General features: G+C 33.6%; 2 long non-coding RNA genes across 18 annotated transcripts in view; one reads left to right on the top strand and one right to left on the bottom strand.

Annotated features, from left to right (window-relative positions):
* The window catches only part of LOC144283153 (uncharacterized), a 68,763-nt gene extending 58,683 nt beyond the window's left edge, over positions 1-10,080 (top strand). Inside the window, exons 6-7 of one of the 2 annotated variants that reach the window (XR_013351528.1) lie at positions 6,541-6,600; positions 9,378-10,080. This is a non-coding gene — a long non-coding RNA (uncharacterized LOC144283153). The remainder of the gene's footprint in view (positions 1-6,540; positions 6,601-9,377) is intronic. The other variant, XR_013351525.1, reaches the window with a different exon arrangement.
* Positions 1-24,018, bottom strand: part of LOC144283151 (uncharacterized) — a 190,654-nt gene that overhangs the window by 57,577 nt on the left and 109,059 nt on the right. The window lies entirely within an intron of this gene.

Below are 24,018 nucleotides of genomic sequence, written 5' to 3'. Positions count from 1 at the left end.
AAGAAACAAAACAAATGAGCAAAGGGAAAAAAAAGAGATATTAAAAAAATAAGATGGTTAGACCAAATCCGAACTATACCAGTAATTGCATTGAACATATATTGACTAAATACTACAATAAAAAGACAAGATCTGCCACACTAGAGTTTTTTTTAAAGATATATCTATATGCCATTTACAAGAAATACTTTTTAAATATATAGACAGGTTGAAAGGTAACTTATGGGAAAGTTATGCCATAAAGACATTATTTAGAAGAAAGCTTCTGTGAATATGTTAATATCAAAGTAGACTTTAAAACAAGACTTACTAAGTTGTATATTTTATAATTATGAAATTGAATCAGCAGAAATATATTACAATTCTAAATTTGCACTTGAAAACAGCTTTAAATTATATAAAAGTCAATAGAATTAAAAAGAGACACAATCCAAAATCTTAGAGATTTTAACATACATATCTCAATAACTCTCAGTAACTGACAGAACAGACAGATGAAATAAAATAAGGATACAAAAGTTTTGAACAATACTATTAACCAACTTCACCTAAATACTGCATCCAATAACTGCAGAATGTACATTTTTAAAAAAGATTTTATTTATTTTTAGAGAGAGAGAGAGAGAAAGAGACATAGGCAGAGGAAGAAGCAGGCTCCACACAGGGAGCCAGGTATCCAGGATCACGCCCTGGGTGGAAGGTAGGCACCAAACCACTCAGGGATCCCGCAGAATGTACATTTTTTTCAACTGACTGTGAAACATTTATCAAATAGACAATTAGAGCAATTAGAGAATTAATTTAGATGAACCTCACACTTTTAAAGCTTAATAAACTGTGTATTTTCCTGACACTGTAGAAATTAATTAAAACTTAAATTACAGAAAAATAACTATTGAAAAATGAAAATTAGGGAACAATGTATTAAAATCAACAATAGCATCTAGAACACTATGAAATAATGTCTTCACAGTGTTGATAGTGGGAAATGTAATTTTATAATCACTATTGTTCAAGAATGAAAATAAAATAAAAGTATTTTCAGAAAAGAAATCAGAACGTCTAAAGAATATACATTGAAAGGAGGGAAAATTATCCTTGAAGGAAGGATTTTTATATAAAAAATAGTGAACAATGAGCTGGACTTTTTAATCTGTAAAATTATATCCTTCAGTACTGGACAATTTTCTTGTATTATTTCCTTGATAATTTTTTCTTTTTAAAAATTTTTCTCTTTCTTCCTTCTGGAATTCTTATTCTTTTGATGCTTCCATTCTTGGACAGATTCTCTAATATTATTCTCCTTTCTTTTTTCTCTACACATTTCTGTGTTCTACTTTCTTGGAGATTTACTAAACTTTATCTTCCAAGTTTCCAAATTTTCTATCAATTTAAAAGTATTTCTGCTATTTGTTAATTTTCTGTATTTCTTTCTCCTGTGGAATTCCCTCCCCCTTTTAAAGTACAGAATCCTATTCTTATGAAACATATGCAGTATCTTGTCTTATTTCTCTAAGGATTTAAAGGCATGTTCTGTTTCCTGAATTGTCCCTATTAACTCTTTTGTAAAATTCATAAAAATATACATACTATACTATTTAATGACTAAATTCTCTTTTTGCCTATCTTTGCCTACCAGAATTTAAGCTCTGTAAAGACTGGAATTTTCATCTGTTTTATTCTTTTCTGTATCTGCAGTACCCATAATATGCCTAGCACAAAGTAGGAACTCATTAAGAGCATAGTGAATGCTACAAGGTATGTCATTAAAGACCTTGGTGATGCTTGTTCATATTTAGGAATGAATCTCTAAAAAGCTCATTAGAACCTCTATGTGAATGGTGAGGCTTATCAAAGGAAAAGATCACTGTAAGTAATGGGGCCAACACCCAGCCAAATCAATTTGGGACTTTCTAATGTTAGTATCTATAGGTCTTCGTTATAAACTGGTCTTATCCTCTGAGAAAAATCATCCAGACTCCTTCAGTGATTTAAGTTGGCTACCAGAAATGTGAAGCTAAACAGATTGAGGTGAGTTAGAGCATTACTATTCATTATGTAGATCTCTACTTAATCTACCCATTGCACTACAACTCTGTTGCTCTCAGCTTTGCCTAATTATCTTCAAGACCAAAGTAATTCTATGTCAATCTTTCCATAAAGTACAACAGTGGTCTTTAGCTCATTTGAGTGAGGAGACACGAAAGGTGTAATTATATATTTTTAACCTATTTTTAAAATTTCTGATCTCTCTTACACCAGCTATCTTCAGAGGATCTCTTGTCTCCAATTTCCTCAGCTTTTCCAGAGTTTTGCTCTGAAAATTAGCTTGCTTCCTGGCAAGGCACTTAGTTTTCAGCTTTCTGTGATTTGCTAAGTCAGTTATCATTCATCCAAATGCTTTACATCATTTAGAATTTTGTTATCACCTTTCATGTGCTTTCATTGCCCCTTCCCTTGATCCCTGCAGTTTTAAACCTCATTGTGGTGGGTTTGTGGAAAAATCAGAGATAAACATACATGCTTACTATTCCATAAATTTGCTGGAATCTTTTCCTGGACTTTAAATCCAAATTTATGGAGAATAGCCAAGTACTACCACAAAACTGTCCTTGGCCAAAAATCAAAGAAAGAAAAGTTGATAATATAAATATGGTATGGATTTAAATAAGGAATCACATATACTGTTAGGCTTGCATCAAATTTATAGAGTAGTATGAGCTGTGAATAGTACCAGTCTTATATCACTTCCCTGATCATGCATAAAGAATTATTGTTCTACAGTTCAAAATCAAGTGTAGAAACTAAGAAATCAGTTGCAGAGATGTTACTAATAATCATAATATACAATAATTATTAAAATATATTTGAGCAAATCCTCAAATATGCATAAGATACATAATTAAACAAATTCTTCAAACAGATATTATATATGCTATTTTCTACAAAATATAAAAAAAGGAAAAACCCTTTCCTCAATAAAATAAAAACCTATCAAACACATAAAATTAGATCTAAGGTCAATTAGACTCTAGGAAATGTAACCAAGATTTTGTTTGATATCATGTGATGTCAGAAAGGCAGCCAGGACTTAAATTAAGGTCTCTTGATTCAACATCTCTTGAGTTGTTTTTATCCAAAATTATCCTTATCATCAAACCAGAGTTCTGTATACTCTGTTGACAACAGACTGTGCCTCAAATCAAATGCTATCTTGGTAATAGGCTTAATTTTAATAGACTATATACAGCTTTAGGACAAAGACTGCATCCTAGTCAGATGGAAGCAGTACCCCGAAGATAGAGTGAAGCAATTAGATCAATAAAAAATATTAAGTAATGGAATGAAAGGAGAAAAAATTTCTGACATTAAGAAAAAAATATCTCTGTCATAAAATGACTATTGAATTTCATGTTTGGACACTGAGTTTGAGAGAGATGACTACATTATAAAGGAGCTTTTTCAAAGACAAAAGTACTCAGAAACAGAAGCTGACCAAAGCCAGGAGGAAACTCCCCTCCAAAGAGAGCTGGAAGGGCAGCCCGGGTGGTTCAGCAGTTTAGCACCGCCTTCAGCCCAGGGTCTGATCCTGGAGACCCGGGATCAAGTCGCACGTCAGGCTCCTTGCATGGAGCCTGCTTCTCCCTCTGTCTGTGTCTCTGCCTCTTTCTCTCTCTCTCTCATGAATAAATAAATAAAACCTTAAAAAAAAAAAAAAAAAGAGAGAGAGAGAGCTAGAGCTGGCCAAGTCCAGAGGGGACAGATCTCAAAATTCTGACAAGTCCAAAGGGAGGGCTGTATAGAAAGTATTTGTGAAAAACTTTAGAGAAAACACAGATTGATGAAAGACAGAAAAGAAGGAAGAAAGAAGAAAGGAAGGAAGAAAAGAAAGAAAGAAGGAAGTAAGGAAGAAAGAAAAAAAGAAAGAAAGGCCTAAGTTGAAGAACTATCCATTCTATGCATATAGGACCACATAACGGAGTCTACTTTAATGCCTGCTTTATAGAATTAACCATAGCAATTAGTAGTGAAGTGATTGTCTTGAAAATAATTCAGTCTCATTTTAATTCTGTAAGCAAGTGTAACCTGGGTTCATAGCCACAGATCCACTAACTTTAATAATTTCAATTAGTGTATTGAAGAAAACATGATTTTTTCATTCATTCACTATTCTCAGTTGTTTCACTTCCATATCTCTCTGCTCCACCATAAATATGTTCAATTTGCTGCTAGTCACTTTCTGGAATCATATAAACTGCAGAGAGAAGCCCAGCACATTGTCCACAATTCCATTCACTATCCTAAAGTGAGATTGAACGCAAAAGAGAGTTGTCCAATGTAAGACTTCTTACAGACACAGGAATAAATATAATGAGAAAGACAAAAAATAATATCAGTCTTCAGTGTTCTTAAATTTCAGTTCATCATAGAGAATTACTTACTAGCTCTCCTCCAGCCCCCTTTGCTCCTATCATGCTACCATTGCATTAAGACCAAATCTTTCAGACTGTTTTCTTCCCATCGAATCTCCTCTCTGCACACCATCTACACTCATAGAAAAAAAAATTTGCTCCTAATGAACATAGCTTCTCTGATTATGCAGAGCAACTTAACTCTTCACTTTTCATGTCTCTATATTCTATTCTTGTCTTGGCTTTGCTACTTTTTGCAAACCCAAAATACTCTTTATCTGTTTTTTTTTTTTCCCCAAAAAGGGACAATATTCTCTTTAAGATGTATTTGACTGTGTCTCCATAGACCTATTTATTCAAACTGCCAGTGGCTTTTATCTGTTCTCCAAAATATTAAAATTCTCCCAAGTAATACATGTATATATCCTAAAAATATAAATATAATAAATGTTTGTAATGAAAAGTAGCAGTTACCTAATTCATGCTTCCCCTTCCTGTATCACTTTCATGAAGTAAAATTTTCTAAATACATTATTTCATTTTTAAAAATTCTAGTTATTACCTCCTTTACTTTAAATATTAATATTAAAAATCAAGTAATAATTTAATACATTATCAACTGATGACCACACAATAAAGACAAGGATTTACTCATAAAAACCTACCCCTGTTTCTAGTTTTATCTCAGTTATTTTTATTATTTTATTTTCTCAATTGGTTCATCTTTATATCATAAATTTAGTTGCATAACCTTGTAAATATTATCTATTGTGCTTGTGTCTCAAAACCATTTGCTGTCTTTCCCCCTTCTCTCTGACTACTGAGTGTTACTCATTTCTTTTGGGATATTCATTTCATAAGGAAAAATATAAAAGAACATGGAGAGAACAACAAAAAAAGACAAATTATTGGCTTCAGATTTCATCATAACCAAGACTAAAACTATTGCTTTTAACTGGCGAGAGCTGTGCTTTGGAATTCAAATGTGCAAATGTTAAAGGAAACAGTAGATAGACTATGCAAAAATAGAATAAAAAGTGTCAGACATCCTTGCCCTTCTTTGGGTAAGGGAAGAGATTCAACACTGACCAGAAAGTTTCAACACATACTTAAACCAGAGACCATAAACTCCCAGAGCATGAACAAGATTTGTTTTGCCTACAGAAGGAAGTGGAGAAGAAGAAAGAGAATGAGAAAGAGATAAGGGAGGAGAGGAGAAGAGGAGGAGGAAGAAAGAATTTGCAGGTCACAGATTATAATTATACCATACTCTAATCTGATTTACCCTAACATTGCAAAGTTAGCACCTGTGCTCTCTTGCATCTGACACCACCAACTCCAACCATTCATATTTCCACAACTTTAGACAGCATCTTTTCATTATACCCCATATTAGAAATAGTAAGCTTCTAAGTTTCTCTACACCTCGTCTTTCCCCTTCAACTTTTCAACATGTCTGCTGAAAATCAACTTTTACACTATCAAAGTTAAACAATCTAATTTCTGTTCCATGACACTGTCTTTTCTGTTTAGTCCATAACTTAAATAAGTAGGTTGAAAAAAATCAACAAATAATAGCAATGGCTACAAATAGATTTTGGTATACAATCAGTAAGTTAATATTTAGTTCCTTTACAAGAGGTCTAATAGCAGGATTCTCAAGCAAATCAAAGGAGAATGATTCTAATATATAAATGAAACCTAAATATTAGAATGTATAGGTGAAATCTAATATATAGATTTTTCTATACTTCGTATTTTTTTTCAAATTTTGCACTATTTTAGTTCAATTTACTTAACATTTGGACCATAAATTTCTATAAGTTTTTATTGTTTTCCCCAGAGCATCTGATTTCATTATCACTTTTATGATTTTTGTTTGGGAAATAATTTATCTTCATCACTATGTCAGTCCTATCAGGAACTTTTTAATTAATTTATCAATTACTTATAATCTACTTTATTCTTATTTTTTTAATTGTGTTAAAGGACATGTAACATGAAATCTACCCTCTTAACAAAATTTTAAGTGTAATGTATAGTATTGCTAACTACATGCACATTGTTGTACAGCAGATCTCTAGAGCTTTTTCATCTTGTATGATGCAACTTTATATCCCTTGAACAGGAGCCTTCCATTCATTCCTCCCTCCAGCCTCTGGTGACCACCATTCTTCTTCTGGCTTCTGTGAGTTTGACTATTTTAGATATCTTATATAAATAGAATTATTCAGTATTTGTCCTTCTGTGACTGACTAGCATATTTCATTTAGCATAACGTCAAAAGATTTTTATTCAGGTTGTTGCTTATGACAATATTTCCTTCTTTTTAAAAGCTGAATACTATTCCATTATTATGCATAAGCCAATTTTTCTTTATCTTTTCACCCATGGATGGACACTGAGGTTGTTTTCAAACACTAGTTATTGTAAATAATGTGATGAACATGGAAATGCAAATATATATTTGAGAGTCTGCTTTTAATTCTTTTGGATAAATATACAGAAGTAGGATTTCTGGATTATATGCTGGTTCTATTTTTAATTTTTTGAAGAACCTCCAGAGTGTTTTGGGTAGACACTGCACTATTTTATATTCATACCAACAGAGTGCAGGGATCCAATTTCTCCATATCTACACCAACAATTATTATTTTCTGGGTTTTGTTTTTGTTTTATATTGGCCATCCTAACAGGTGTGAAGTGGTATCTCATATTGATTTTGATTTGCATTGTCCTCATGATTAGTGATAGCATCTTTTCATATACCTGTTGACTATCCATACGCCTTCTTTAGAGAAAAATCTATTCAAGTCTTTTGGCTATTTTTAAATTGGATTATTTGTTTTTTTGCTGTTAAGTTGTAGAAGTTCCTTATATATTTTGGAAATTAACCCACTCTGAGACATATGGTTTGCAAACATTGTCTCGCATTCTTTAGGTGCCTTTTAATTCTATTGTTATCTCCTGCACAGAAGTTTTTTTAGTTTGATGTAGTCCCATTTGTCTATTTTGCTATTATTTCCTGTGCTTTTGGAGTCATATCCAAGAAATCATCGTTGAAATTAATGTTATAAAGTTTTTCTCTGTGTTCTTTTAGGAGCTTTATAGTTTTAGATATTACATTTGAGTTTTTAATTCATCCTGAATTTACTTTTGTGTATGACTTGAGATAAAAGTCCAATTTTACTCTTTTGCAAGTGGTTAACCAGTTTTATTAGCACCATTTGTTGAAAAGATTATCTTTTCCCCATTGTGTAGTGTTGGCACTTTTGTTGAAGATCATTTCACTATAAATGTGTGGATTTATTGTTGTGTTCTATATTCTGTTCCATTGTTCTATATGTCTGTCCTTATGCCAGGACTATACTCTTGATTACTAAAGCTTTACAGCATGTTTTGAAGTCAGGAAATGTGAAGCCTCTGGCTTTATTATTCTTTCTCAAGATTGACTATTTAGAATACTTTCTAGTTCTATATGAATTTCAGGGTTTTGTTTTCTATTTCTGAAAGAAAATGTCATTGGGATTTTGATGAGATTGTATTGAATCAGTACATTGCTTTGGGAAAGTAGACATTTTAAACAATAGTACATCTTTCAAAACATGAACACAAATGCCTTTCCATTTACTTGTGTCTTCCTTAATCTCTGCAATGTTTCATTGTTTTTAATGTACAAGTCTTTTGCATCATTGTGTAAGTTTATTCCTAAGTTATTCTTTTTGATGTTATCGTAAATGGGAATTTTTAAATTTAATTTTCAGATTGTTTTTAGTGTATAGAAACGTGACTAAGCTCTATATGTTCATAATTATCCTGCAAATTTGTGGAATTTTACTAGTTCAAACATTTTTATGCAGAATCTTTAGTCCATGTAATCTACAGAGATGATTTTACTTCTCCTTTTCTGATTTTGATAACTTTCATTTATTTTTCTTGCCTAATTGCTCTAGTTAGGATTTCTAGTACTGTGTTGAGCAAATGAGAAAAGGGTGGGCATTCTTGCTTTGCTCTGATCTTAGAGAAAATATTTCATTCTTTTACCACTGAGTATAATGTTACTTATGAGCTCTTCATGTAAGGCCTTGATTTTTTTAGCTAATTTTCTTTTATTATTCTTTTTTTTAGTGTTTTTTATCATGAAAGTGTATCGAATTTTATTAAATGCTTTTTATTTATTGAGATAATTAGAGATTTTAATCCTTTATTATGTTAATGTAATGCATCCCACTGATTGATTATTGAATGATTTTAGCATCTCAGGGATAAATCCTACTTAGTCACGATATATGATCTTTTTAACGTGCTACTGAATTCCATTTGCTAGTATTGTGCTGAAAATTTCTGTACTTACATTCATCAGAGATATTGGCCCATATTTTTCTTTTCTTGGTATGTTTTCTGCCTGGCTTTAGTATCAGGGTAATGTTCTCACCATTTTATTTGGAGATTGTCTTTTGGATTCCCTCTGCCATACACTGTTCAGTTCTTGGCTACTGCACCTCATTCCTATACTCAGCTGTGTTTTTGAGAACTCCTCATCTGGCCTTATTATGGTTTTGGAAAGATTTACAGTATGAATCATCTAAGGTCACAGATGATAAAGCTAGCTTTCGAACCCTGGGCTTCTGACTTTCACAGGAAAGGTGTACTACATAGGTAGGCTATCACTCCTCTATCCTGCAGTTGAAACTTCTACAAAACTCCTAAAAATTTCTCTAATAGTAGATATTTACCACTTGTTATAATGATTTGTGTGGTAGGGAGCCTCTAAATGTTTCACATAATCTCTGCCTCCTGCTATTCATGTTTCCTTCCCTTTAAACATGGGCTAGATATAGTTAATATGAATATAATGCAAAAGTGATAGTATTTCACTACTGAAATTAGGTTACAAAAAGACTCTAGATTCTATCTTCTCTCCCTCACTCTCTCTTTCTCTCTCTCCCTCTCACTCTCTCATAGGAAGCAAACTGCTATGCTGTGAACTTTCCCTTGGAGAGGCCCACATGGCAAAGAATTAAGGAAGGTCTCTGGCCAACATCCAGTGAAGAACTGAAACCAAGAGGGACTAAATCTTGAGTTGCTTGGACTACTACATGCCTGAGCTTGGAAGCAGATCTTCCTCCAGTCAAGACTTGAGATGAGACTGCAGTCTCAGCTGACACCTTGATTGTAGCATGTAAGAGACCTTGAGTCAGACGGAACTAGTCATGCTGCACCTGAACTCCTGACCCACAGAAACTCTGAGATAATAGATATTTATTATTTTAAGCATCTCAGTTTTGGGCCAATTTATCACAGAGCAGTACATACCTAATACCATTTGTAAGAATAAAATTGTAAAGAAATGTTGAGAATGTACAGTAATGTTTTGAAATAAAGTATAGCACAGACAAATAATCTTAAGAACTTCTTCCCTCTTACTCTAAAGTCAATCCTAAAAGGAAAATATTTATAGATTTAAAATATAAAACTTGTGGGAATTAAAATTTTAAGTACAGTGTATATTCAAAATATCTGTCTACAAACTTATCAGACTTATTATCCCTCTGTTTTTCAATGTTGGCAATACAATATGTATGGCTTTGTATATGTTCTATTAAGTATAAAGTAAATACAGCAAATACTCTTAGGAATAAAATAAAGTAACCAAAGTGTCCGTTGATATAGTTCAAGATTAAATCATTGTAGCATATAATTTAAGAATATTAAATTTAACATTCAGAAAAGGGGATAAAAATTGCTCAGAAAGAAATTGAGCTATTTGTCATCCTTTGGGAAAAAGAGATTTGTAGTGCCTTAGTACTTATGAGAAATGTTTGAGATAAGTATGTAAGTTCCTATTCAAAAGTCATTTGATAATCTATTTTTAGTTTGGAACTAAGGAAACATTAAACAAAATTATCTTATATAACAAATATTAAAATGTAAACTGATTTTTGTTTCTTACAGAATTTAGTAAACAGTTGAACTCAACAATGTAAAAGAAAAGCTTGGTCTCCAGCGAACATATATCTGTATAACTGCACGACAACATGGTATCCTTGGCTTATCAAATTTTGTTTCCAAGTTTTTATGACTGAAGAAAAGAACAATTACTCATATTACCTCTCTCTACATATATCTATATAGTCTGTGTAGACTACAAATTGTTGAGTAGGTTTTAAAATCCTTTATGGTAGTTTATATAATAAAAAGCATAAAATGATTTAAACACTAAACTAGGGAATTTCAGCATTCTTTGCAGGCAAATTCTCTTTCCTAAATAACGTATCTTACCTACCATTTCCAGAAGGCTGTGTTGACCTTGATCTTAATAACCAAAACTTCCTTGGTCAGAGTGAGACATTTGGCCCAAATTAGGCCAATCAGATTTCTCTATAAGGGATTTTAAACTGTAGTATCCTATGTGTCATCATCAAATAGTGCTGGGCACTGGGGCTTGATAAAATACAGAGCTAGAGGCTACATCAGAAACAGGGCAGCATAGGTTGGCAAAAGAAGGTAAACTGATGAGATAATAGAATGAGACAGAGAAGGAGGTTTGTCTGCCAAATACTATTCATTGGTGGGATTGTATATGTGTATGTCCCTTCCTGCGGTCCCCTATGGATAAAGTACACTCTCACATCCTTCCATTGCCACCCACAGGCATTCTCCTCATCTTTGCAAAAAGTTCCCATTAATTAATCATGCTGATCATCTTCTTCTCATTCTCCTTAGAATTTGTATTTCCAGATAACTCCCAAGTATCTAGAGTACTGAGCAACGGGGTTATTTTTCTTTGTGTTGATTGATTTCTTTTTCTTCTAATGCTGTCCCTGAACTTTAAATAGTGAGTCTTGGGGTAAGTAACTTTATTAGTTCTCTTTTGGGTAGGATACTGTTGTGATGCACATCCTTGGTAGGGCTCAGCTCCTCTCTGCCCACAGACTAGACAGGAATCACCATTGTGGAGGTAAGACATTGAGAAAGATGTCAGGAAAGAGAAAGGTCACAAAGTCATTATTCAACTGTCACGTTCTCATTGAGGACTTTCTGACTAACTTGTGTAAAATTTCAAACTTCACCCATCCAACCCTCCAACACACACATATTTTCTATCCCCACTCCATTCCTCATTTTTCTCCTGAGTATACATCCCTTAGTTGCTTATTTCATACTTTGTTATGTTGTTTATTTTATGTCTCTCCTATTAAAATGTAAGTCTTATGAGAGCAAGAATTTTTCCTCCATTTCATTGATACGTATACCCAAACCCTAGAAGCAAAATCAGCTACTTAGTTAATGGGGCCAAGTGTGAAATGAAAAATGCAGTGTCCCATGATAAGAAATTATTAAGAATCTTAAGACAGTTACAGCAGAGCATTAAATCAAGTGCAGGGCCCTGAGTAATTGCAGAGGTTGCAAGCTATGAAACTGGCCCTGTCTAGAACTTCCTTTATAAAGCACCAACATATTGTAAATTAATATTCCAGTAGGCAAGACTTTGTTCCATTTACTTTTTACATAGCCTGTGAGGACAACCAGCACGTTAGCATATCCCACGATACTCAAGTGTCCCTATGACAAAAGATGAACCAATGAACATCTAGAGAGTTTTCTGTAAGACCTCCCCACATTTTAGCATTTAAAAGAACCGTCATGTAATTTCTCTCACATGTAAAACCCACAGGTACACAGAAAATAAAAATCTTTATATTCTAGAAGACAACAAAAATGGTCTCAGATGAAATAATGGCTGCAAAAAAAATCAGAATTTATTCATATGTTTTAAAAATTCTATAACTGAACAAAAATATCTTTAATGAAATTAAATCATTCTTAAATTAATAACAAAAAGTTAAAATATCTAAAGCAAATAATTCATTGTGCATTTTTATAATATAATATGATATAAAAACATCCATCTTTTATAGGAGAACAGGGTTTTGTTTCCTTTTATTTCTCATAGTTATTAAATAATATGAATAATGTTTCTGAGTCAGTTCTTAATTTTAAGCACAGCATCAAGTATACTCTAATATTTTATTTTAATTCCAGGATATAATAAAATTCTTATTTTCAAAAGCATATTATAGCAAAGATAATAACACAAATCTAATGTTTTAACTCTTATATGGCAACTGCCAAAATATTTACTTATTTAATCTTGGAAAGTTTACCTCATAATTTTGCTTGGAAATTTACAATTGTCATTAATCACATTTACTTTAAAATCATTCTAATTTTCTTTCTTGTTTTATTAAAATCTGGGTATTTTGCTTTTTATTTATTTATTTATTTATTTATTTATTTTTATTTATATATTTTTAAAGAAGACAGTGCGAGCAAGTAGGGGGGCAGAGGGAAAGGGAGAGAGAGAATCTTAAGCAGACTCGAGCCCATGACTCTGAGATCATGACCTGAACCAAAATTAAGACACTTAACAGACTAGGCTACCCAGGTTTCCCTAAAGTCTATGTTTTTTTATTAAAAGCTTTTCTTTTTCAGTCACATATCCACGTGTAGTATGAACCTCTAATGCCAACACACATGGAATAATGCCTCCTCCAAAAGTTAGTTTTTTTTATTTTTTTAAGATTTTATTTATTTATTCATAGAGACACAGAGAGAGAGAGAGAGAGAGGGAGAGAGAGGCAGAGACACAGACGGAGAAGCAGGCACCATGCAGAGAGCCTGAGGTGGGACTCGAGCCAGGATCTCCAGGATCATGCCCTGGGCTGCAGGCGGCGCTAAACCGCTGCACTACCGGGGCTGCCCTCCTCCAAAAGTTAGAAGTACAAACCCAAATCTAAAATAAAAACTATAGGTCAGCATATTGTATAATATGTTGGCTATGTACCAAAGCATAATTTAACCATAATTTTTAATTTTTTTAACCATACTTAGTTCACACTGTGGGTGACTTCTCATAAGATACTTTGACCATTTACAAAAGACATACAATATCAACACATAAGTATGTTTAATATTTTTCTATATATTAAGGATTTCTTTCATATCATGCTATTAACATTTCAAAAACACAATGAAAGAAATGTCAGCCTAGAGTAAACCTCAAACGGATAGCACAACATAATGTAAAATGAATAGAATTTACAGTTAGGCAGAACTTTGTGCTAAGAAACTTTAATTTGGTTCCTAGAATTTTGTGGACTTCACTTAAAAACAAGAAAATAGCAGCATCCAGCTTTACATTGTGGGGACAAAATAGTTGCTTAATAAATATTAGTTTTTTCCTTTCCACCTCCCCACCCTACGTCTCCTCTTTGGGGATGGCATCAATTAGAACTCTTGGTTGCAAGTGAAAGCAAATACAACCAACTTACTTAGGCTAAAAGGGAATTTATTGGCTCACATAAAAGAACAAGACTGGATTCAGGGCCCAGAAAATATAATTAGGAGTTGGTTTTTCTCCATCTCTTTACTCTGCCTTCTGTCACATTGGCTTCAGCATCACGCATCACATGGTAGCAAGAGGTTGCCTGAAGCTCCAGCCCCAACATTCTCTGAGGTTTCAGGCCTAACAGAAGAGAGTGAACATCTCTTTCCTAGGAGTTTCCAAGTACGTTTATTTTAGCTCTGATTAGATTTGATGCTCAAGACTTGACCAATTACTGTAGCTAAAAGGATGGATATTCATGGTGGGTCCAAGATAGCTGTGTTCCACCTCAGGAATGCTGTGTGTGTGTGTGTGTGTGTGTGTGTGTGTGTGTGTGTGTGTGTATGACCTAATTCCTTAAATGGAATTCAGATTATAGTTCCCAGGAAAAAACGGTAAATAGCTCTGGAGTTCTGGGCAGTAAAAAGAGCAGATATCCACTATAGATCCTCTTCAATTCAGAGTCATGGATGCTTCAAGGATAAATCTTCCCTACCCATTAACAACAATGATGTCCCTAAAATCTTCTGTCTAGTTGCCTCAGAATCTCGATGAGATCTCACCTTGTCAGTTCTTTAAAATCTCTTTTCTTCTTCTATTTTAGTTTTCACTCAGTTCTAGTTTGTTTTTTTGATCGACCCCAATACTCTCCTCCATCAAATCTTTGCTACAGTTTAGTATTTGTGTCTTCTCTCAGTTCTCAAAGCATCTGGACATCCTAGCATGCATTATACTGCATTATATCAACTACCTTGTTAGTTGCATATCTCTCCTCTGTACTGGGTCCTCATTGTCTAGCAGGAAAATTGCCACAGAATAATCACTTAATACATATTTTCCAAAGCAATAAATGAATGCATCAAATTATCAGTGAATGAGTACACTGGTATCACAGAAGAGACCTCTAAAATGTGATCCTCTTAGTTTCTGTTGCAAGTTTCACTGTTAGATAAGTAAAGGTACAAATTTCAGTCATTTTTATACTCCAGGTCATTTCCCTTCAGTGTAAATATCTAGAATGTTCTTATAGAGTTAGAGTGAGTCTTTCCTTCCTGTGTCTGTCTCTTTGTCTCTGTCTTTTTCTCTATCACTAACACACACACACGTATATATGCATGCATGCACATTCATACAAACAGTCCTGCACATATATAAAACAAAATTTCTCTAAGAGCATGGTTAATTCAAAATTTATATAATGCAGCTTTTATTTTTTATGGATTTTTAAATATAATCTCAAATGATGAGCTACTCTGAGAAGGCAGTGGCCACATTTTTACTACAGAAAAATCTCTAGATACAGCAATTTTTCTGACAATTTATTTGACTACAAAGTATCTGGCTGGCTTCAGAGGGAGAGAAAAATCATCCAGAGTTTTCAACAGAAGGAACTTCTAAAGGTAGATGAAGCCAACGCATTTCAAGGAAAAAAAAAAGTAGATTAGCCAACGGTGAAATCTCTGCAGTCCCAGGGAGATTTCTCCTCCCTTGAATTTTGCTGAAGCAAGTTTTTCATCAATTATTTCCATGAAAGTTTAAAAATGCTGTGGGTATATAATTCTCACTCTTAAAGGCAAAAGTTCTTTTTTAAGTATAATTTTAAAACTATTTTTAAAAATACACAAGCCATGCCTGGGTGCAATTTCATCGTTAAAAAATTGCAAGACTGAATATAAGTATATAGAATTTTTAAAACACTGTTTAGTCTATCCCTTCACTTCCACACTGGTAATTGCTTCTAATTGTTTGTATCTTTCCAGACATTTAAAAAATTCTCATATATTATTCTTCATAAAGTCTCCCTGATTTCCTTTCTGTGAATTTCCTCTCCTCCTCAATCATTTGGCCAGAGACCACTTCCTAGCACCTGCCTCCACCATGGAATCCAAGCCTTCCTACAAGCTTCTTCTAACAGCCAGGGGCAGCATGAGGCACAAACTCAGTTAGCTAGACAGAAGCTCCTGGGACTCTGAACAGTAAGTGAGTAAACCAAGGAATCAGGAGTTTTGAGAGTCAGAATCCTCACAGTAGCAGCAATAGAGGTAATGATAGTCGTGGCAGCTGTGGCAACACACAGGCCAGGCTATGCCTGCACAAATATGTTGCAACATATTCCTGCTTCCGGGTTTTCTTTTGAATTTCCTTGTTTCCTGGTGTTTCCAATGTCTTTCTCCTGTTCCCATTGATTCTGGTATCCTTCCAATAGCATGTAGATTAGAATTCTGTAAATTCTGTTGTGCCTGTTATTAAAAATGGAGGCCAACTATCTTTGGGTAAGTCTAATATATTTTTCCCATCTTTTTAATTTGTTTTTAAGTATTTTCTGATGTGTCTTTTATAACTATTCAGGTTTACACGCATTGAGGTTTGGAAAACAAATCTGAGAATTTCTAACATTTAATGGAAATTCTTTCAATCATCTTCTTTAATTCTTTTCTTTTTCAAATACTCAAATAGTTTCCTATTTAAAAGTCAGTGCATCAACATGACAAATGGCATTTATGAAAAACCTGTAGCTAACATCTACTTAACGGTGAAAGATTGAAAGTTTTCACACCAAGATCAACAATAAAACAAAGATGCCTACATTCATCAGTGCTTTTCAACATTATATTGGAAGTCCTAGCTAGAGCAATTAGACAAGGAAAAAAAAAGGTATTCAAACTGTAAAAGAAGGAGGAGGAGGAGAACTACATCTATAGATGGCATGATCCTATACAGTATATAGAAAATCTCAAATGACCCATGAGAAAGATACTAGAGATAATACATAAATTCAGCAAAATGATAGTATATAAGATCAACACGCAAAAATCAGTAGTGTTTCTATATACTAGCAATGAACAATCCAAAAAGAAACTAAGAACACAATTTCATTATAATAGGATCTAAATGAAAAAAATACTTAGTAATAAATTTAGCTAAAAAGGTGAAATTTCAAAACTTACTATAAAGCTATTAAAATCAAAACAGCATGGTACTGGCACAAAAATAAACACACAAATCAATGGAACAGAATTAAACAAGAAATAAACCCATAATTATATGATCAATTAAAATCTTCAACAAAGCAAGAATGAATATCTAAAGGGAAAAAGATAATCTCTCAAACAAATGGTATTGGGGAAACTGGTCAGCTACACGCAAAATATTGAAACTGTACTGCTTTCTCACACACAAAAAAATAAACCCAAAATGTATTAAAGACCCAAATGTGAGACCTTAAGACCTGAAACCATAAAAATCCCATAAAAGGAGCACAGGTAGGGACGCCTGGGTGGCTCAGAAGTTGAGCATCTGCCTTTGGCTCAGGTCGTGATCCTGGAGTCCCAGGATCACGTCCTACTTCGGGTTCCTTGCATGGAGCCTGCTTCTCCCTCTGCCTGTGTTTCTGCCTCTCTCTCTCTCTCTCTCTCTCTCTCTGTGTCTTTCATGAATAAATAAAATCTTTAAAAAAAAAAAAAAGGAGTACAGGTAGAAATGTGTCTGACATGAGCCACAGCAACATTTGTTTAGATATGTCTATCCTGAGGCAAGGGAAATAAAAGCAATAAATAAACTATTGGGACTACATCAAAATAAAAAGCTGCTGGATAGCAAAGGGAACAGTCAACAAAACTAAAAGGCTACTAAATGTAGAAGATATTTGCAAATAAGTTATCCAATAAAGGGTTAGTATCTAAAATATATAAAGAACTGATACAATGCAACACTCAAACACCAAATAATCCAATTAAAAAATGGTTAGAAGGCATGAATAGACATTTCTCCAAAGAAGACATCCAGATGGCCAACAGACACATAAAAAGATGCTCAACGTGACTTGTCATAAGGGGAAGGTAAATCAAAACCACAATGACATATCACTTCCCACCTGTCAGAATGGCTAAAATCAACAACATGAGAAACAAGCATTGGTGAGGATGTGAAGAAAAAGGAACTCTTGTGCATTATTGATGGGAATGCAAGTTGATGCTGCCACTCTGGAAAACAGTATAGAGTTTCCTCAAAAAGTTAAAAATAGAACTATCCTATAATCCAGTAATTGCACTACTGGATATTTACTACCAAAAATGCAAAAGCACTAATTCATTGGAATACATGTAACTCTATGTTTATAGCAGCATTATTTATAATAACCAAATTATGGAAAGAGCCCAAAAGATAAAGAAGATGTGGTGTATATATATATATATATATATATAATGGAATATTATTCGGCCATCAAAAGGAATTAAATCTTGCCATTTGCCACAACATGGATGAATTAGAGTATATTAGACTAAGTTAGATTATGCTTAGTGAAATAAGTCAATCAGAGAAAGGAAAATACCATATGATTTCACTTAAATGTGGATTTTAAGAAACAAAACAGAAGAATGTGGGAAGGGAAGGAAAAATAAAATAAGATAAAAAGAGAGGGATGCAAACCGTAAGCGACTCTTAATGACACAGAACAATCAGGGTTGCTGGAGGAGTGGTTGGTGGGGTAATGGGTTAAACAGGTGATGCATATTAAGGAGGGCACTGGTTGTGGTGAACATAGGGTGGTGTATGTAAGTAAAGAGTCACTAAATGTGACACCTGAAACAAATATTACACTATATGTCAACTAACTGGAATTTATTTATTTATTTTTCAGTGGTTTATCAGTCTAATACCTAGTGCTCATTACATCACATTCCCCTCTTAAAGTCTATCACCCAATTACCTTGTCTCCTTACCTCCCCCTCCTCCAGGGACCCTGAGATTTTTTCCCATGATTAAGTCTCTTAGGTTTCTCTCCCTCTCTTATTTCGACTTTATTTTTTCCTCTCTTCCCCTATGATCCTGTTTTGTTTCTTAAATTCCACATGAGTGAGATCATATGACAATTGTCTTTCCCTGATTGACTTATTTCGCTTAGCATAATATCCTCTAGCTCCATCCACATCATTGCAAATGGCACAATTTCATTTTTGGTAGCTGAGTAGTAGTCCACTGTATACATATACTACATCTTCTTTATCCACTTATCTGTCAATGGACATCTGGGATCTTTCCATAGTTTGGCTATAGTGGGTATTGTTGCTATAAACATTGGGGTACAGTTGCCTCTTTGAATCACTACATTTGTATCTTTGGGGTAAATACTCAGTAGCGCAATTGCTGGGTCATAGAGTAGCTCTATTTTCAACTTTTTGAGGAACCTCCATACTGTTTTCCAGGGTGGTGGCATCACCAACAGTGTACGAGGGTTCCCCTTTCTCCATATCCTTGCCAACATCTGTCATTTCCTGACTTGTTAATTTTAGCCATTCTGAATGGTGTGAGGTGGTATCTCATTGTGGTTTTGTTTTGTATTTTTCTGATGCTGAGTGATGTTGAACATTTTTTTTATCCATTGGCCATTTGTATAACGTACCAGAATTTAAAGAAAAACTTAAAACTAAAAAATAAATAATAAATAAATAATGTAATATGTCAGTTGTACCTCAATTTAAAATTTTTTAAATAAAAATTAATTTTAAAAAAAAACCAAAGGAGCAAAGAAAAGCAAAAGAGAGAAACCAAGAAACAGACTCAAATAGATTCAAACAAAACAAATGCAACAGGGATTAAGGAGTACACTTCTCATGATGAGCACTCAGTGATGTATAGAATTGTTGAATCACTATATTGTACACCTGAAACTAATGAACACTGTATGTTAACTATACTGGACTTAAAATTTTAAAAAATAAACTAAAAAAAGAAGAAAAAATAGAACTGAAGTCTCAAAATCAATTTATACATCTGTGGTCAATTGATTTTTTACAAGTGCCAAGTCCATTCAATCGGGAAAGGATATTCTTTAACAGATAGTACTGGAACAATAATTTAAATATAAGATCTAGAAACCTAAAGCTTCTGTAAGAAAACATGGGGGAAATCTTCATGACCTTGGATTTGGCAATGGATTCTTTTATAATAATTGCTGATTTGAGCTTTGTTATTGATGTATTTTTTTTTCTTGGTAATTTTTTATGACTTTGATGTTCTATACTTGATCATTGACAGAGATTTTTTTTTGGAAGAATGATCTTTCATAAGAACCATTAGCTCAATGAGGAAATGAAAAATGTATTAGGGCTGAGAATCCTTTTAACAAGTGATCAATGTTCATCTTAGAAAATTTGCTTAAACTCAAATATATAAATTTGTATTATTTGATAAGTTTTTGATGTGGCACAAGGCCTTTCCTTTGACATGGGTCTGCTGGTCAGATTTTCATATTATCTTTCATGAACTACACATAATGGATTATCTACCATTTCCAATTTCAGTGTCTTTATAGTTGAGATAAGAACTTAAAGACATTGTTGGAAGTGTTTGTGTTTACCATGTTCCAGATCTTTGTGACTTTTAATCCCAGTTATATAGTTCTTGGGCCCAGACCTAATTTCACATCTAATTTTTTAAGTGGCATATCTTTATGGAGTCTTCCTGAAGCATTTAATTTAGTTTTTCTTGGGATCCCTGGGTGGCGCAGCGGTTTGGTGCCTGCCTTTGGCCCAGGGCACGATCCTGGAGACCCGGGATCAAATCCCACGTCAGGCTCCCGGTGCATGGAGCCTGCTTCTCCCTCTGCCTGTGTCTCTGCCTCTCTCTCTCTCTCTCTGTGACTATCATAAATAAATAAAAAATTTTTAAAAATAAAAATAAATAAATAAAATAATTTAGTTTTTCTTGACATAATTCTTTGTTTTATACTGATATTTCATTTTTATAGGTTTGGACAATTAACATATATAACTTGTTTTTATAGTTATGGACAAAACACAACTCTTTCTTTAAGAACAGAATTCCATTGGTGGGAGTCATAGTGCAGTGATGTGCCATGTAGCCACTTCCTAAATATTTATCACATTGTAAGAATCATTTAAAAAGAAGAGAGGCATGTTAATTTGCTGAGTCAGCCAAAAGAACTGACCTAGTTAAGAGGACTTCTCTTTGTTTCTCTTATTCAGAATTCACTGTGCTGCTTTCCTACAAAATCCGTGTAATCATGTCTTTTCAATCTTGGACATTTTCCATTATATGTCACAGATATATTTTTTCTCTCTATTCTCACAATCAAAGAATCCTAGATGTATGTTGTATATTTCCATTTCTCCCCATTTCCTCATTCTTACTTTGCCTATGTCCAGCTATCATTTAAGCAGCTGAGTGTTTATTTTAATGATATATATGTACTTTTTACTCCCAGGTGTTCTACTTCACTCTTTTACAAGTCTGTTTTGTTATAATCCTTGCCTTTTTTTGAGATTTATATTTCTTCTTTTATCTCTATTTAAAAATAATTTAAAAAATAATCATCTTTTTGAAATTGTTTTGTTTACTCCCGTTCTTAAGGTGCTAATGTAAATTTTTGTTAGATCTGACTGCTTCCCTCATTGCAGCTGTTTCCTTAAGTGACTAAGGTAAAGGTTTCTGAGACCAAAACTGCCAAGTAGTCTTAACGTGGCCATAGAATTCCAGACAGTTGTTTCAGCATAGTAGAAAATTTGTCCCTCAACTTTACTTTCAATTCCCCCAACAGGAAAGAGATATTGTTTGCTATATGGCTATCAATTTCATTTTTAAAAAGGCCAATGTATCAGTTAAGTGGAACTTAACCTTGAAAATACCTTTATGTTTTTAAACCTTGCCTCCATTATTTAAATACAGATGACTAATAGATGTTACCTCCAAGTCCTTACAAAAGGGCTGTGAGGACTTTCAAAATATGTATGTTTATATGTATGTATGTACACAACTGGACAGATGGAAAGCTCCTTGGATTCTTTGGAAGGACAATGAATAGAGTGTTCCTGATTCGTGGAGCTCCTTTTTTCCCTAGAAACTCTGTAGCAGAAGCTCAGTTCCAGCTCTTTGTTTCACTCAGCCATAGGTGTGTCTGTGCACTAGAAAGCATGAAAACATTGGTGTTCTTAGGTCAAAATTCAAATTATTATTACTATTATTATTATTACTACCAAATTTCCATGTTGGGTTTTAGTTCTCTATTACTGGAAAAAGATAATTTTTAAATTTCATGTGTGTGTGTCTCTTTATTTTTTAACTTGATTAGCACATATTTGTTATTTTGTATCAGCATAGTTTGGGGGAGGATGGAGGGGTGAAAGGGGACAGCTACATCTGTTCACCATTTGGCTAAAAATCACTCTAGGATAGATTTCTAAAAGTAAAATTTCTGGGTCAAAAAACATGTGCATTTGAATTTTTGAGTTGCTGCTAAATTTCCTTTCCTCAAAAAGATGTGCTAGTATATCCTCCCTCCTACTGTGCCTAAAAGTGCCTATTGCCCCACACTTCTGACTGTACCATATATTAAAATTTTGGAACAAAATTCTCCCATGCTATGCTGCTTAATTTTACTTTTCCTTACTACTGATTTTGAGGATATCCTCACTTTTATTTGCATTTATGTTTATTCTGTGATTGCCTATTCGTATTCTTTCTGAAAGGCTAACTTAACTCTTCTATTTCCTTTACCTCAATGGATGAGCCTTAAATAATAATTACTGATGATTATGATATTACCTCATTCTATACTGGCATCTAATTAGCAAGAGGTAAAGCACCACCATTTCCATTTATAAGGATGACTTTATGCCCTAGAAATAGAAGTTAAGTGATTTGACAATCATGTTCAAGGTCATACAGCTATATAATTCAGAAATCAAACCCAGGAGTGTGGTGCTGGTGTTGATGCGCTAAAAATATTATCCTGCATAAGGAAGCTAGTCCTAAAGCTCATCCTTAAACTATGTTTGAAGAAATGTTTTTAAAAAATACAACTTTTAAAAATAAATGGAAATTCTGAGTTAGGGCTAAATGGATTTCCATAATAGAATTTCAAGATCCTTTCTCTCCAACAGAGAATTTTTCTGGAGACTTTTTTCTACCTGTGAGAGACCCTGATAAACTAAGGAAGTTTGATGATCACTGTTCAGTGTTATTTAATGAAAGGTTTAGATTAATTTACAAAAGATGCCCCAAACTGAAAAATCTATCGCTTGTTCATGTTTCTTAGAAATAATGATTACTGGGATCCCTGGGTGGCGCAGCGGTTTGGCGCCTGCCTTTGGCCCAGGGCGTGATCCTGGAGACCCGGGATCGAATCCCACATCAGGCTCCCGTTGCATGAGGCCTGCTTCTCCCTCTGCCTGTGTCTCTGCCTCTCTCTCTCTGTGTGTGTGTGACTATCATAAATAAATAAAAATTAAAAAAAAAAAAGAAATAATGATTACCAGTCCCTCTTCATGTATTCTGAGGCTCTAAAGTCTGTGTCAGTAAGAAAACTTTCACAGTATGAGGTACTAAGCCAAATAAATAAGCCAACCAAAGGAATAGTTTGTACTGGCAGCTAAAAAAAGACTCTCTGCTCGCCATCTCCTTCTCCAAAATACAATTCACTAATTTTTCAATAAATATTTATTAAAGCCAGAAGTTAAAGTGGTTATATAAAAATAACATGCCAGGTGGCAGGTTATAGTAGTTTAAAAGGACAGATGAAAGGGAGTCCTTTGGTGCTTAGAATAGCATCCGTTGTCATAATTAGCAAAATGTTAGCTTGAGAGCTCAAAATTTAAATAGAATCTGATCTTTCCTATGATGACCCCTGCCCCCATCTTTTGAAGGTACTCTTGGAGTCTGACCACTGCCAGGCATTAGTTAGACCAATTGTCTCAACTTTTTCAACTGAATAATCTTTTTTCTACAAGGCATCTACAATATGCCTTTCATGTGTGGAAAGAAAATTCATGCTCAACCTGTAAAAACCTAGCAGATGGTACAGTAATTTGTATATACATACATGCATGCAGGATATATTAGGGAGAATGAATCAGATTCATGTTATACCTATTTAAACATTTGATTATATTTAATTTTAATTCATTTATTCATAGTTTTAACCTCTGTAAGAACATCCATTATTTAAATTATTAGACAGGTAAACTGCATCAACAAAACTGCAGCATTTAATGTTGAAGATAACTGACATGCATGAAGTCATTGTATTAAAATATTGGTTTCCCTATTGTTTTGCACAGATGGTGCTAGTAATTAATACTATGCTATTTTTTCATCAGGGGGATTCCTTGTTGACAAAATTCACATAGTATACAATAAATGGCTATATTATACCATCTAAATAGATGATATATGGTATATAGATTTATTAATAGTTAT

The sequence above is a fragment of the Canis aureus genome, chromosome 14 (assembly GCF_053574225.1).
Source record: "Canis aureus isolate CA01 chromosome 14, VMU_Caureus_v.1.0, whole genome shotgun sequence".
Taxonomy (NCBI): Eukaryota; Metazoa; Chordata; class Mammalia; order Carnivora; family Canidae; genus Canis; species Canis aureus.
Note: the sequence above shows the minus strand (reverse complement) of the source record. Positions and strands in the feature narration are given on the sequence as shown.